The sequence below is a fragment of the Lissotriton helveticus genome, chromosome 1_1 (assembly GCF_964261635.1).
Source record: "Lissotriton helveticus chromosome 1_1, aLisHel1.1, whole genome shotgun sequence".
Lineage (NCBI taxonomy): Eukaryota > Metazoa > Chordata > Amphibia > Caudata > Salamandridae > Lissotriton > Lissotriton helveticus.
In genome coordinates, this window is record NC_136057.1 from 22569177 (window position 1) to 22586098 (window position 16922).

A 16922-nucleotide genomic window follows, 5' to 3' on the forward strand; every position below is an offset into this window, starting at 1 on the left:
TGCGCCTGGTGTCAATTTGTTTATGCAGAAAGTTGAGTGTGTGACAGCGCGCAGGAGACGCTGCAGTTAGTGTCCCCGCAAGCACGGTCCTTTATGCAGAGAGTTGACTGGCTGACAGCGCGCAGGATACTGTGCAGTTATTGTCCCCGCAGGCACGATCAGTCGCGTCTGCCCCAGCCTAAGCCCCGTCAATTACCGCGCCCATTGGCCACGCTCCTTGCTCGCGTGCAATTGCCGCACCCATTGGCCTTGGCCACGCCCCCGGCCCAACGCACACGTTTGTTTTCCACATGCCCTCAAGGCACGCTTTTTTTGGGGGGATGTGCCGCGCGATTGTTGCCGGTTGTCGCACCCATTGGCCACACCCCTTGCTGCCACGCAATTGCAATTGCCGCGCCCATTGGCCTTGTTAACGCCCCCAGCACAACGCACACGTTCAAGGAACGCTTTTTTTTTTGTCATGCCGCGCCCCGCCCACAAGGGACTACTTTGCTGGTAAGGTTCTTTTACCTTTCAAATGTATATGGTGGGCATCTGTATAGCCTATGTCCTTCTGCTGCAACTGCCCTTTCCAATGCTGTATTGGGTGTTGTGATTGGTGCTGTGGTTCCTGAGATTACCCGCCTCAAAGGTTTGGGCTCTCTCTTTATAATATTAGTATAGATATAGATATATATATACATATCAATATATATTTACATATATTTATCCATAAACAATCATATAAGATATGTATGTAAGAAATACCAAACAGGAGGAGGGAAGAACAGAGGCTCACCTTACTTAAAAAGATTACGGAGAACTGCTTGTCCCACAGATGTGTCTGCATTGCTGGCAGCCCCCAGACAGTAGTGCTTAGTAAAGGTGTGCCTGCTGGACCACGTAGCAGCTCTGCAAATTTGTTGAAGAGGCACACCAGCAAAGAGAGCAGTACAGGAAGAGATTGCTCTAGTAGAATGCGCTCTCAGGGTTGAATGTAGTGGTCTGCCTGCATGCTGATGCCAGAAACAAATTGCAGAAGAAATCCAATGATCAATGGAGTGTTTGGATATTGGGTGACTTGTACGCATCTTTCCATAAGCTATAAATAGCTGATCAGATTTTCGAATTGAGGCTGTCCTCTGTAAATAGAATTTGAGACATCTCTTAATATCAAGAGTATGCAAAGCCTTTTCAGCAGGGGATTGAGGATTAGGAAAGAAAGTCTTTAAAATGACCAGTTCGTTGAGATGGAAGTCCGAAGGTACTTTAGGCATAAAAGTGGGGTTTGTGCGAAGCACTACCAAATCCCTGGTGAATTGGAGGTAAGGCGGTTTTATAGTGAAGGCTTGAATGTCACTGACCAGCCTAGCCGATGTGAGAGCTAATAGTAGAGATACCTTCGATGAAAGAAACTTCAAATCTGTCTTATGAATAGGTTAGAAAGGATGGCGTATGAGTTGTGAAAGCACAACGTTAAGATGCCAGGATGGAGGTGGAAGACGGATGGGAAGAAACCTGCGAAACAATCCATTGAAGTACTGCTGAATGATCCTGGAAGAGTAAAGAGAGTTGGAACCATCCTGTCGGAATCTGGAGATAGCCGCTAAGAATACTTTAAGGGTAGAATGTGAAAGGCCTGATCGTGCCAAATGCATTAAGAAAGGCAGAATTTGTTCTGGTTTTGCCTGAATTGGATGAATGTTGGTGGCTTGGTACCAAAGGCAAAATCGTTTCCATTTGAGCCTCTATGTCTTTATTGTGGAAGGTGCCCTAGCATTGGTCAAGTCTACCCTGCAGTCAGAAGGAAGGTCTAAGTGAGTGAATTTAAAGTGCTCAGGCACCAGGCCGCTAAGTGCAGGATCTGGGTGGCAGATCTGTCCGTTCTGAATGGATAGAAAGTTCAGTATTGGTCGCAACTGAATGGGATCGCATTCGGAGAGAAGAAGGAGTTCGGTGAACCAGAATTGGCGAGGCCACCTGGGAGCTATGAGTATTAGACGACAAGGCTCCTTCTTCATTTTCCGGAGAACCCTGGGAACCAACGTTATCGGTGGAAAAGCGTAGGTATAAATCCGCGACCAGTTCATCAAAAACGCATTCCCGCACGACCCATTGTGGGGAAGCCAACTTGCGAAGAATGGGCATTTGCGGTTCAGACTGGTAGCGAACAAGTCCCGTTCGGGTCAACTCCGCTCCTGAAAAATATGATCCAAAGTTGGTTGATGGAGCTCCCACTCGTGATTGGATATTGTCGATCTGCTGAGGGAATCCGCAAGAACTTTGGAAACTCCTGGGACGTGGATTGCAGTCAGACTTATCCGATGTTTGATCGCCCAATCCCACATTTTTGGGGCCTGTTGAGCAGATCTTGTCCCTTCTGATGCTCCGAGAATGATGGCGTCCGCCGTGACAACAAAACTTTGAGCTTCTATTAGGAATGAGCAGCCTGCTGTTACATTTCTCTTGCAAGTCCACCATCGTAGAGCGTCCCTTATTCGAGGAGTGATGCGGATGAGATCGTTGAAGGATCCCGAGACTTGTAGCCACTGTTTGTTGAGTTCCTCTTGCAGAGGTCTCATCCTGAGACGGCAGTTGAGGACCAGGGGAATGCAGGATGAAAGCATCCCCAGAAGCGACTTGAACTGCCGGACTGAAATGATCACAGTAGTTGGCCGAGTTTGCAAAGTTTCAATTGCCTTTCGTTTGAGACAAAGGCTTGGGTTCGCAAAGTGTCTATGGTGTCTCCTAAGAACGTTCTTTCTTGCGATGGGACGAGATGTGACTTGTCGAAATTGATGCAGCCACCAGTGCTAAGACTTTGGTAAAGACCCATGGAAGGACCTTCAACTGAAAGTCCCTGCCAGCCACTCTGAAGCTCAAGAACTTTCTGTGTCTGGGTAGATCTGGTACATGAAAATAAGCATCTAGGAGGTCGAGGGTGGTCATATGTTGAGGGAGCGAAGATCTCTAATGGTACGCCATTCCCCTGATTTCTTTTTTATCAGAATCCAGAAAGAATCTGGAATAAAAAGCGGTTCTTCTTTGCAATTGGGAACTACTTAGATCGCTCCTTTTCGCAGCATCACATTTATTTGGGCAAAAAGCTCTGAAAGGTGAGCTGGAGGTGGTCCTTTAGGAGGAGAATTCGGAGAGAACTTCACAAACTCTAGAACATGGCCTCTGCCTACAATGTCCAAGATCCATTTTAGGTGGCAGGCTGGAAGGTGTCACTGCTTCTTGAGCGTATCACGCCCACAGTAAGTCGACTTCCTTCTGTTTTGTGAGTAGGAGATAGATGGTTGTTGTCAGAAAGATTGTTGGCGTTGGGAAGAGTAATGTTGGTTACTCTGATAGGACTGATATTGTCTTTGCTGGTTATAGCCTCCTCGATTAGAAAAGGATCCGCGGCCTCTAGCCCCACGAAAGGGCTGGTTATGAAACTGAAGCTTTCCGAGAGATCTTGCTGTCTCGGTATCCTTTTTAATAGCCTGTAGGGCCTCGTTAACATGCTCACCAAAAAGAGACTCGCCATCAAACGGCATATCAACTATTTTAGCCTGAACCTCTTGGCAAAACGATGTTGATTTTAACCAGCCCTGCCTCCGCAGGACCGCGGCACCTGCCAGCTGTCGAAAACCTGTAGCTGCAACTGTAGGAGAGTAGGGTCTGCTTCCTATGGTCACCCCCACTTTTTGCTTTTGCTTTACTGGTTTTCGACTTAGATGTGGCTGTGGGTCTGCTAATCAGACCCACAACCCAGATGCACTCTCTCTAAATTCACATCATGTACTCTAGGTACAACCACAATTGGGAATTGGCTCACCTTGTCAGCCCCTGTAGAAGTGTACCCTAGGTACTCAGGGCGTAGTTGTAACCAATGTCTACCAGGGGCTGCAGCATGTATTATGGCCCCTGGTTGGCCACTCAAACTGACACAACTGGCTGATCACTCAGCTGGGGCAAGGTCATGTAATCACCCCTTGCTTAGGTATAGTATTCCTATATCTACCCTTATATATAGACACACAGTAACCTATAAGTCACTCCTATGGCAGGCCTTAACAATCCTGGAGGCAGAGTGCTTGGTTATGTGTGAGATGGTGCTCTAGCATGAGCTGAGCCTGTCTGCAGCTTGCGGAACCATGTCCTTATAGCTGTTCTATGATATCGCCATACCATATACTCTTAAGTGCATTATAATCCTCGCGGTTGAATGCTAACTTTGGTTTGGCTTTATTTAAACATGTCGTGTAAGGTGTCATACGCTTTGGAATACTACCCCCTCGCCAATTCTGGCGACGGGGGTAGCATTCCACCCTTCTAGAGGGAGAAGACATGTTGTTGCTGACTATCCCGGTTAAAGTTAACCAGAGCCCCAGCGTCACAAAATGGACGCTGCTGCCACAGACACAAGTCTGACCTCCTGCTGCTGGGAGTCCTTCCAGTCACGGAGGTTTGGACAATAGGTTTCCTGCCTGGAGAGGTGCGAGCACCACCCCAGACAGGACTTTGTGTATTGGGACAGGGAGGGCTGAATAGAATGAGACACTGCCTGGGGCACACTAGGTGCTCCATGCATACCCCAGTTCATACCGGTTGCTGGGGCACTCCAGCCCCAGCTCTGGCGCGAAACTGGACAAAGGAAAGGTGGTGTAACCACCCCCCTTCCTGGTCCCACCCATAGGAGGGACCTAGAATGTAATCCAACCTCTTTTAGTTGTATAAAGGTAGGAGCTGAACCCCAGGACTTTAGATTTGATCCTGAACTGAAACTTGAAACGAAACTCTGGACCTTCGACGTTCTGCTGAAGCTGAAGACTGAAGAATCTCCATTGTGGCCAAGGAGTGACCACCCTGGGCAACCAGGCTCCATCCAGCAAATCAACGGCTTGCTTTGTCGACGTTTCCTGCCGGAACCCGAGCACAGAGCCTGACAAGACCCAGACTTCCAGACCTCTCTGACCCTCTCTTCACGTCTGCAGCATAGCTGAGATCCGTGGAGTCGACGAGACACGTGGGACCGGCCATCTTGAAAAGTCTACGACTTACTAACTGTGCAGCTCCTGAGGAATCCTCGAAGCTGTGCACTGGGGATTGAGAAGCCCCGAAACCGAGCTCCACCTGCACCGAACATCAGCCCTCCACACTCCACGAGTTCTGCGTGGGGCCCTTCTGCTTGTGTTCTGCTCGACGCGTTGTCCGGTTGCTGGCCCGTTGGCTAGTAGCCTCTGTGACGACAATCCTTTTGAACCAACTCGCTGGTCTGGTTGCTCCAGACTGGCCCTTACCTCCCTGCAAAGGTGAGGCACCTCGGACCTTGCTGGTCTGCATCCTTCTTTGAATCCTGCGTGGGTTGCCTTTGCCAAGGCTTGTTGACTCCAATCCGGCAGTCGACCCCTCCATCTGCGAGAACCTTCGTGGGACAGCTCCTCTCCAGCATCTGGTTGTCCTCGACACCTCCTGGTCCGCGTGGCCGAAGAGGCAAGCTTCACGACAGCACCTGATTGCTCCTCGATGTCGTCTGGCTCCCTCCTGGTTCCACCCGGTCACAGGCTAGTGGCCCAGACTCTGTCCCATCTGCTTTCAGGTCTTCTTCATCCTCGATCCACCCTTGGATCCACCCGGACATCTTCCTCCTGGTCGCCTGCAGCATCTTTCTTCACAGGCTCCATAGACTTCAACGGAGAAACCCGACACATTTTCACACCTATGCACCCACTTCCTGTGGGTGAGGTAACGCGAGTACTTCGGTGCTCCCAAGGGTATTCACTATCCAAGTGTCTAGGTTTTTAGTTGTTTCCTTCTAGCTAGACCGGAAGTGTCCTAAATCCTTCTTTTTCTAAACTCTAAGTTCCCATCGACTTAACATTGACTCTCACGTGTGAGTAAAGACTCTGCACGCGCCGCCTGCGGACCTCCTACTCCTAACATAAGGGTCAGATAGTGTAGCCCAGCGATTCTCTAGGCCCTAGGCCTTTCATTTTCTCGGGACGTGGTACTTTTACCACTTTCTTAATATATGGTTTGCTTCGCCCCTAGGGCCTAACTGTATTTTGTGCAACTTAAAGTATTCTGATTAAGTAACTTGTTATGTGCTTTGGCCTCTGATCTCATAAAGAGTTCACAGGAGTGTGTTAGTAAATAAATACATTTATATTTTATATATATCCTGTGTGGTGTCCTTTCATTCGATATTCAAGGGGTTACATATGGTAAAACAGCTGGCTTTACACACCCTCAAGAGTCTTTTAGCCTAAGACTGTTCTGTCCACGCTACCACTAGGATAGCTGGTCTATAAGGTTGACTTACAACCATCACCATAAGGGTTGTTTGGACTGGTGCAAAGTGTTCACAAGAATAGTGAACATCATATACCAGGCCAACTTCTCACAGCAACATCTACTGATCAATCAATAATCTCAGCCTAGATTTTTTCCCCTTCCTGAAGGATCTTAAGCGCCTATGACTTAGAGGGCTCAGGCAACATGTTGATCGAGAGAGAAATGTATAACCACATCTGTCTATCATATTGTCCTAAGATAGCCAGTGAGTTAGCTGCACGGACGGTCGTTGCTGCCATCGTGGACACCTTCTTTCGAATAGCATCCAAACATCTTCCATCCCGATCAGGAGGAGCTGACAGCGGAGAGGAGGGATTCCGCTCTCGTCGTTGAGCTGCTTGGGCGATAACAGAATCTGCCTTTGGTTGACCTATTAGACATGGAGGCGAATTGTCCGGTGCCTTATATTGTTTATCAAGGCGGGGCAGGACCGCAGGAATAGAAGCAGGAGCTTTCATGACTTTTATTCCTTCCAGCCAAATTAAATTATTAATCGTATTTGCTTTTGTGTTGATCTTTAAAATCATAAAGAAAACAATAATTCTTTTTTGTTTCCATAGGAAGAAGAAAAGACTGTTTAGCTCTTTCCATAAGAAGGTGAAAACCTCCAATGTCAACAGGAGGAGAGTCGGCAGGAGCAGGAGTTGAAGGAGACGGAGTTTGTATTTGGTAATAATCCCATTCCGTAAGGAATGAGTGACCTGTCATCCAATTCCCCTTCCTCTCTATCTACATCAGAGGTGTGAGCATCCTGAGAGTGATGCGGAGGTCCCGGAGAACGTGGCCTGGGCGACCTCAATGCTGATGAAGATTGAGGAACAGGTGTGAGCAGTATAGAAGAAACCGATTCAGATGGAGGAAAACGCCGATAGTAATTGTCCAGCATGTACTGCAGATTATTTAGAAGAGCCAAAGGCATTTGGGCCGTAGGAATTTGTTCTGGAGCTGAAGGAACTGTCTCTGGACAAAAATCTTCATCTTGATCCACAGCTTGATACTTAATGAGGAGCTCAGAAGGCCTCCTGGCAGTACGAAACCTATCTCCCTCATCTGATTCTTCCTCATCCTCTTCAGAATCCAACAATTGTTCAGGTAACCGAAGAGGAACCTTAGCAGGGGAGATTGTAGTTGGAGAAAGGACCTCTATTGAAGTCCACATCTTTGTAGCAAAGAAGACATTGCTGTCGACGGAGGCAATTGTATATATGTTGTGGCAGATGTAGAAGATACTGCAGGCGTAGATGAAGACCAAACCTGAAGAGCTGTACATGAAGACAGTGGTAGCGTTGATGAGGCAGCCGTCGACGAAGTAGTTGTCGACAAGGCGGGCGTCGATAGAGTCATCGTCGACAAGACAGGCCTCGTCGATGAGACGTCATCGACGAGGCAATCGTCGACGGCACTCTTTTAATCTTCGTCGTCGAAGGAGCGACGACGGTAGATTTATTCTCTTTCGTCGACGGGACTGGTCTTACGGAGACAGAAACCAGCATCGACAGCGAGGATGCCAACGATATGATTATCTGTGGCTTCGGCGACGAGAAAGTAGCAGTCGGCGTCGTCGCTGCGGCGACGGATGGTTTCGTCGACAAAGGCATCCTCGTCAACCTCGTCGACGAGGGACCCCGTTTCTGAGGTAAATCCTTGTCAGAAACCTGTTTAGAAGTTTGAGACTTGGCAGTCTTTCTCGGGGTCGCAGAAGGCATAGTTTTACTCTTAGAAGGTGGAAGAGCCTTTTTTTTAGTAGAAGCAGCTCAGCACTCTTGGAAGTATGCTGTTTCTTCAACACCTTATCCCCAGGTGAAGAAAAGTTTTTAGCAGGCCTCTTCCTAGAGGGCGTAGTCTGGATAGAGGCAATACTCCCAACATCAGATAAGGGATTGTCCTGATCTTTAATCTTCTGTAGCCACAGAAGTAGACGCTCCTCTCTGTTCCTCAAAGTCTTTTGTGGGAAAGTTCTGCCGCGGCGGGATGCCTGGCTTTCACCTTGGGGATACCCAGTAGGGGCTATCTCACAGGGAAAACCAGGACGGGTTCCCAATGCAAAGCGCTTTGAGACCTGGCGGTGGCGCTATATAAAAACCTACCCATCCATCCATCCATACCCCTGCTCAAGTTTGCTTTGCCCCCTGCATTGTGCCTGTAATCGTCTTCTCTTCTCCATCGTGAACTGTGTACCCCTGTGCTCTGTTATCGTTCCCTTCGTCGTGCCCCTGTTCGTTCTGCGACCCCACCGCCGTTTCTGCTGCTGAACCCACCCCGCTCCCTGCCGCTGCTCCCCCGCGGCCCCACCTCCGTTCCCTCCAGCATCACCGTTCCCCTCCCCTCTCGCCACCCCGCTCCCGCCTCCCAGCTGCTCCTCCCTCGCTCCGCCCCCCCACTCTCCATTTATGGCAGAGTCCGCGCGTGCACGCAGCGTTCACGCAGCGTTCACGCGTAGCGGGTGCGCCAAAGGCAAGCCCTTCTGCGCCTGTCCGCGCCTGGACCGCGCCCAGAGCCAGACCCCCATGGCCCCCGCGGTTGCCATCCCACAGGCCGAACGTACGACGCCGTCACCCTCAGCGCACTCAACACTGGACGCCTCCCCGACTGTCACCGAACCATCCCAGGACGCACCCACGGACCCTTCACCTGCCAATCCTGCAAGTTCGCCTGCATCTGGACCTGCAACCCACCCGCACCCACCAAGCCAAACACCGACAGCAACCACCTGCTCAACACCCGCTTCATCCACAGACACACCGTGGAACTATGGAACCTGCTCGACACCACATCCCCAGACGTCGCCTTCCTCACGGAAACCTGGAAGAACGCCTCCTCAGCGCCCGACATCGCCATCGCCATCCCGGACGGATACAAGATCACCAGGAGGGACCGCACCAACCGTACAGGAGGAGGCATCGCCATCGTCCACAAGAACACCATCCGCATCACGACCATCTCCGACGACACCCTCACAACCGCCGAACATCTTCACTTCCAGATTCACACCGACCCCAAGACCACACTCAGAGGCACCCTCATCTACAAACCCCCAGGACCCCGCACTCAATTCAGCGTAGACATCGCAGACTTCATCAGCCCACACGCCCTTCCCTCCGCCGACTATATCCTCCTAGGAGACCTCAACTTCCACCTGGAGAACAACAACGACAACAACACCACCACCCTCCTGGACAACCTCGCTAACCTCGGACTCAAGCAACTGGTGAACACCCCCACCCACTACGCCGGACACACGCTTGACCCAATCTTCTCCTCCAGCAAATACATCTCCTTCAGCCACTCCACCGGACTCCACTGGACAGACCACAGCTGCGTCCACTTCAGCTTCAGAAAGACCACAACCCACCACCTCCTGCAACAAGTTCCCCGCAGGAACTGGAACAAGATCACGACCGACCAGCTCACCGCATCACTGAACCAGAACCCTCCCGCCAGATCAACGGACCCAAACCAAGCAGCCCACAACCTGGCACAGTGGATCACCAACTGCGCCGACAACCTCGCACCCCTGAAAACCCAACCCAACAGGCCCGGAAGCAAGAAAGCCCCGTGGTTCAACGACGACCTCAAGAACTCCAAGAAGAACTGCCGCACCCTCGAGAAAGCCTGGCGAAAGAACCCGACCACAGACAACATGACCGCCCTCAAGCAAGCCACCCGCAAACACCACCAGCTGATCCACACCACCAAGAAGACAGCATTCAAGGAACGATTAGACAACAACGCACACAACAGCAAGGAGCTCTTCAGCATCGTCAAAGAGCTCTCCAACCCCAGCGCCGGTAACAACGACATCACTCCCTCACAGGACCTCTGCGACTCACTCGCCACGTTCTTCCACAGCAAGATCGCAGACATACACAACAGCTTCGGCGAACAGTCCACGCACCCAACCACAGAACCGACGCCCCCCACCACCACCCTCCGCAACTGGACCCCAGTCAACACAGAAGACACCATCTGGACGATGAACACCATCCACTCCGGTTCACCAACCGACCCATGCCCTCACCACGTCTTCAACAAGGCCGACTCCGTCATCGCACCCCAAATCCGGGACATCATCAACTGCTCCTTCAACACCGCCACCTTCCCGGAGAGCTGGAAGCACGCCGAACTCAGCGCCCTCCTGAAAAAACCATCGGCAGACCCCACTGACCTCAAAAACTACCGCCCCATCTCGCTCCTCCCGTTTCCTGCCAAAGTCATCGAGAAGACCGTCAACAGACAGCTGGCCGCCTTCCTCGAGACGAACGGATCCCTCGACCACTCACAGTCCGGCTTCAGAGCCAATCACAGCACCGAGACCGCCCTCATCGCAGCCACTGACGACATCCGAACCCTGCTCGACAACGGGGAAACAGTGGCCCTCATCCTCCTGGACCTCTCCGCAGCGTTCGATACTGTTTTCCACCGCACCCTAGTACAACGACTCAGCAACGTCGGAATCCAAGGGAAGGCCCTGGAGTGGATCATCTTGTTCCTCGCCGGAAGAACCCAGAGAGTTCGCCTCCCCCGTTCAGATCTGAGGCCTCCGAAGTCATCTGCGGCGTGCCACAAGGATCATCACTCAGCCCCACCCTCTTCAACGTGTACATGAGCCCCCTCGCTGCCATCGCACGCCAACACAGCTTCAACATCATCTCCTACGCCGACGACACCCAGCTGATCCTCTCCCTCACCAACGACCCCGCCACCGCCAGATCCAACCTACACGAAGGGATGAAAGAGGTAGCCGAATGGATGAAGAACATCCGCTAGAAACTGAATTCAGACAAGACGGAAGTCCTCATCCTTGGACCATCACCGTCTGCCTGGGACGACTCCTGGTGGCCCCCGGCCCTAGGCAGCGCACCCAAACCAACGGATCACGCACGCAACCTGGGCTTCATCCTGGACTCCTCCCTGTCGATGACCAGACAAGTCAACGCTGTCTCGTCTTCATGCTTCAACATCCTACGCATGCTCCGAAAGATCTTCCGATGGATCCCCACCGAAACCAGGAAGACGGTCACCCAGGCACTTGTCACCAGCCGACTAGATTACGGAAACACCCTCTACACCGGAACCACAGCCAAACTGCAGAAAAGACTCCAACGCATCCAGAACGCCTCCGCACGACTCATCCTGGACATCCCACGCAACAGCCATCACTCCGGACACCTGAAAGACCTGCACTGGCTCCCCGTCAGCAAAAGAATCACTTTCCGCCTCCTCACCCACGCACACAAAGCCCTCCACAACCTAGGCCCCAGGTACCTCAACGACCGCCTGACCTTCTACACTCCCGCCCGCCAACTACGATCGACCAGCCACACACTCGCCGCCGTTCCACGCATCCGAAGAGCCACCATGGGAGGAAGATCCTTCTCCTACCTGGCAGCCAAGACCTGGAATTCACTCCCCATCCACCTCCGTCTTACCCAAGACCACCTCTCCTTCAGGAAGCAACTCAAGACCTGGCTGTTCGAGCAGTAGCGGACCCCCCCCCCCCCTTCCCCCCCCAGCGCCTTGAGACCCTCCGGGTGAGTAGCGCGCTATACAAATTTCTTGATTGATTGATTGATTAAGCACAAGAATATTCCCGCCCATGCGCGGGACCCCGGAAACACAATTATATATGTGCCCCACATATATATATCTCCATATATATATACATATATGTATGAAAATAAGTAAATGCAGCCTCATACAGATCAGAGCTGAACAATGCTGTAAGGAATTCCCAACATAACATGAAATTATGCATTAGAAATAGGGAAAAAGAACAATAAAACATGTTTTGAAACCTTTTTAAGGCTCATCAGTAAGCAGAAAACTCTCATAAAGGACTGAAACATAGAAAGCTCCCAAGCTGCATTGCAAAGACACAGTCTAGAAAGACTGAAAAGCTAACTCATAGCAACATAGAAATAAACTGACACCGTGCCTTTAAGGCACTCATGACCCCCAGCTTCCCATCATGTCTCGGGGTGACAATTAGGTCAGTTGTTCTTTCCGGCTCCTTCAGGAAGGATCCTGGTGACACAGCTCCACTTCTTTCTGATTTTAGTCAGAAATAATCTTTATTTTTCACAACTTTTTTACCTTACTTAGACGTCTCCCGCCAGTCGCTTTTTGACTCCTGTCCTTCTTGTGGTAAAAAGAAGGCCAAGACAGACTCACATGAGGTCTGTATCCTTTGTTTACCTGAGGACCATGACCCTAAGACCTGTCCTCACTGCCAAACCCTGTCCAGGAGAACTTTGAAGGACAGAGAAAGGATTTGCCTCTATGGCCTGGCAGAAAAATCCTCAAGAGGAAGGTCTCAGGTGAGGAAGGGCTCCAAGAGGTCTAGAACACCATCTAGAAGCAAGACCTCACGTCCTTCAACATCAGCGTCGGGCTTGGCGCTGAAAAAAGATCCACCGGTAGGTCATTTGTCCAAGAAAAGTCCTTCGACAGCGGGCTCACCTTCGAGAAGACATCGTTACTCAGGTACGTTGTCGACGTCGAAGATTCGTGACCCTCCGCCGTCGTCAACCCGGCAACGAATGGTGTCGAGGAACAGAAGCCCTTCACCTTCATCAACCCGGTGACGATCGGCGTCGAGGAGTATCAGCCCTCCGCCATTATCAACCCGACAACGATCGGCGTCAAGGAGTAAAGGCCCTCTGCCGTCGTCAACCCGGCGACGATCGGTGTCGAGGAGTAGAGGCCCTCCACCGTCGTCGACACGACGTTCGGCGTCGAGAGCAGGTTCCCCTCTGTCGTCACAAATCCATCAGCGATCGACGCCGAGGGGCGAGAGTCCTCCGCCGTCAACCCGGCGACGATCGCGTCGAGGATGAGCTCTCCATCGTCGTCTCAACGGCGTTCGAGGATAGACACCCCTCCGCCATCGTCTCGAAGACCTTCGACGTCGAGAATAGACACTGCTCCGCCGTCGTCTCGGCAACGATCGGCGTCGAGAAGGAGAAGTCCTCCGCCGACGTCTTTACACCAACGTTCGACGTCGAGGCATGAACATCCTTCACCTGGGTCCCAACGGCGGCGGTCGCGGTCGAGCAGACGGGAGGTCCAGGCGGCATCAGCTCTGACGTCGATAAGTCAGGATCCATCGAGACCAGTCGCTTCAGACAGGAGATCGACGTCTAGGAGGCGATCCGGAAAAGCGTCGAGGGGCTCACGCCCAACGTCGAGACCTGCCTCAGTGAGATCTAAGGAAGGATCGGTGGTTCTGGTGACGGAGTCAGCCTCACGCCACTCTTCTTCTCACTCCTCCAGGCAGCCTTATTCAAGATCAGCCTCTCCAGAAGCTGGAGGTCCTGCCCATGAGTCTCCATCACATCAGAGGGAGGCTTCCTCTGCTGTACGTTTGTCTCCAAGGTGGCTTCTTCCTATGCATCACTGAAAGGATTCTGGGGCGACGAGACGAATGCAGGACTATGCCAGTCATATCCACAGGTCACCTCTACAAAGACTGGTGCATGAAGTGGGCAGAGCGAGCTCCCCTAGACTTAGAGAGCACACGGAAAGGTCCCGTGAAAGAAGGCATAACAGGTCACGTTCCCCCAGACGGACAGATCACGGGGACGGAGACACAGTGCCCATCACAGAAGTAGGAGAACACCATCTACTTCTTCTACTTCCTCTACCCGCTCGTCTAAGAGGGATTATTCCACTACGTTGTCGGACAGCCCTATCTCGAGGGTCTCTCCGATAGATGACATTAACATCTACCATGAGGTTCTTCAGAGAGGGGCCCAGAAACTCAACATCGAGATGTCTGTCCCTCAAGGGCAACGACAGGGATTTTCTAGACTCTCCATCAGAAAGCAGCGTCTCCCCCATTACTCCCCCCGGTTCCAGAGATTCTTGACCCCGTAATGGACACCTTTCTGTCGCCAGCTACCATCAAGGCAGTGCCGGCTCGCATCCAAAAGAAGTACAAACCGGCTTCTTCAGATCCCGTCTTCGTGAAGACGGATCCGCCTGCAGATTCGGTGATCTTTGCTGCAGCACGAAAAACGCATGCTGTCACTGCTTCTTCATCGGGTCCTCCTGATAAAGAAAGCAGGTCCCAGGACTCTTGGGGACGCAAAGTTTGCAATTCGGCGGCTTCAACCCTGAAGGTCTCCAGCGCGGCTGCGTTGTTAGGCCGATACGACAGGTCTTTATGGGGCTCTTTGGAACGATTCAAAGAAAAGCTGCCAAAGGAAGACCAAAAAGACTTCGATGAGATAGTTACCGAGGGATCAAGGGTGGCAAACCAAATGAACAGCACGGCAGCGGACGGCGCTACGCTATCGGCGCATTCTTACGCGCATGGGATCTGTCCCAGCCGATCATCGTGGTTGAGGCTGACAGGTCTCAAACCTGATGCGCAGCAGAGAATCTTGAACCTCCCATTCTCTGGTTCCTCTCTCTTTGGCACACACGCAGATGAGGAGATGAACAGAATGAAGGCCAAACTGGACACTCTCAAGGCCGTCGGCCTGGAGAAGAAGAAAGAGTTTAAGCGTCGGTACAGGCCTAACCAGCGCAAGGGATCTCAACAGAGGGCTCAAACCCCTCAGTGGTCCCAAAACAAGAACCAGGGCAAGTCCCAATTTCAGGGCCGTAAGTCTAACAGAGGTAGAGGTGGTCACCAGCAACAATCCTCTACCACGGCTAGAACAGGAGGAAAGTCATGAGCAGTGGCTTCCTCGAAGCTCCGTTGCCCACTTCAGTGGGAGGAAGTGCTTCACAACATCTGGAAGAGTGGTGCAGCATCACAAACGATCGTTGGGTGTTAAATATACTGCGCAATGGATACGCACTACATTTCCGTGTGCTTCCAAAGGACATTCCCCGAAAAGATCTCGTCCGCACCAACTAAAGTTACTCCGGCAGGAGGTGAAGGCTCTTCTACAAAAATAAGCTATAGAAGAAATAAGTTCCTCCCTCTCAAAGAGGAAAGGGAGTCTACTCCAGGTACTTTCTTGTGCCCAAAAAAGATCAGGAGCACAAGTACAGACCTATCCTGGACCTTCGACTTCTGAACATAGTCATCGTGAAGGAGAAGTTTCACATGTTGGCCCATCATCAAATAAGTCAACATCTGCAAGTAGGAGATTGGATGTGTTAGGTGGATCTCCAAGATGCGTAATTCCATATGCCGATTGCCCTACGTCATCGCAAGTATGTGCGGTTTGTGGTCGGACACAAACACTATCAGTACAAAGTCCTACCCTTCGGGCTAAAGTCGGCTCCTAGAGTCTTTACCAAGTGCATGGCTGGGTTGGCAGCCTCCCTGCACTGAAGAGGTCTGTTCGTCTACCCATACTTGGACGACTGGCTTCTAAAAGGACCATACCCTCGGCAAGTAAGGAGAGACTTTCAAGTTTGTCTGCAGCAGTTACACGACCTGGGCCTTCATGTCAACATGGAGAAGTCCGATTGAGTGGAAATGGGGGACCCCCTCAAACAGATACTTTCAGGTCAGGGAGTGGAGGGGAAGAGGCAATACAAAACAAGCTAGTAAACTCCCTCTTGACCTATAAATACTTTTCACATAGAAATTATCTCACCAACCCAGGGCATATACACATATATCACACTAGTATTAGAATTTTTAGTTATTTTATTTCATTTTTTCATATCCAACTTTTTTATCTCATTTTTTGTATATACATTGATCATAAAACATCTCCAAGAAACATGCTTTCAATACATTGGAGCCATAACTGTTTTTCATTAGTTGTCCAGAATTTATATAAAAGTACAAAACAAAGTAGACCAGACCAGGTAGAGAACCATGCATACAAACACATACATACTCACTAAACATCCATTACATTACAATCAAACATAAACATCATATAACATTGCAACTGTTGTCCAGTATAAGACCACATTCATTAGAACATGGAGAAGTCCGTGCAGCAGCCCACCCAGACGATGGATTACCTGGGATCCGTTCTGGATACAAACACGGGAAGAGTGTTTCCTTCGGAGGAGAGACTTTCTTCAATGCAGAAGAAGGGCAGAATTCTGCTCCAGACGGAGGATCCAACAGTCCATCAGGTGGCGTACCTCTTGGGATACATGGCTTCCTGCATTTTTCTCATCCCCAACGCCCGGCTGAGAGTACGCCCGTTGCAGCAAGCCCTAGAAGACCAGTGGGATCAAGCGACGGGTCGCTGGGAAGATTGGATCGTGCTCTCCCAAGCAGCGAGATCCTCTATCAAGTGGTGGACTCAGCCTCGGAATCTAATGGTGGGAGTTCTTTTTCACCAGCCACTTCCAGTGCAATAGTTGGTGAAAGACGCATCTCTGCAAGGATGGGGGGCGCACATGGGGTACCTTCAGATGCAGGGGCGGTGGTGCGCAAAGGAACAATCCTACCACATCAACATGTTAGAGCTACCAGTAGTCCACCTTGTGGAGTAGTGTGGCTCACTGGTTAGAGGCGGCAGGCCCGAGAGCAGAAGTCAGCCTGGGACCAGGGTTCAATTCCCGACGCGGCAGGGTCGTGGACCTTGGTCAGCGGACTCGATAATTCTCGCTTTGGTGCTTACTCTAATCAGGGGTTCCACTCGGCAACTCTGGGCATTAGCTTGCCTAATCTC

The 16922-nt window shown here is 51.2% G+C and overlaps 1 long non-coding RNA gene across 1 annotated transcript in view; it reads right to left on the reverse strand.

Moving 5' to 3' along the window:
• LOC144815258 (uncharacterized) overlaps positions 1-16922 on the reverse strand; it is a 438302-nt gene that overhangs the window by 366506 nt on the left and 54874 nt on the right. The window lies entirely within an intron of this gene.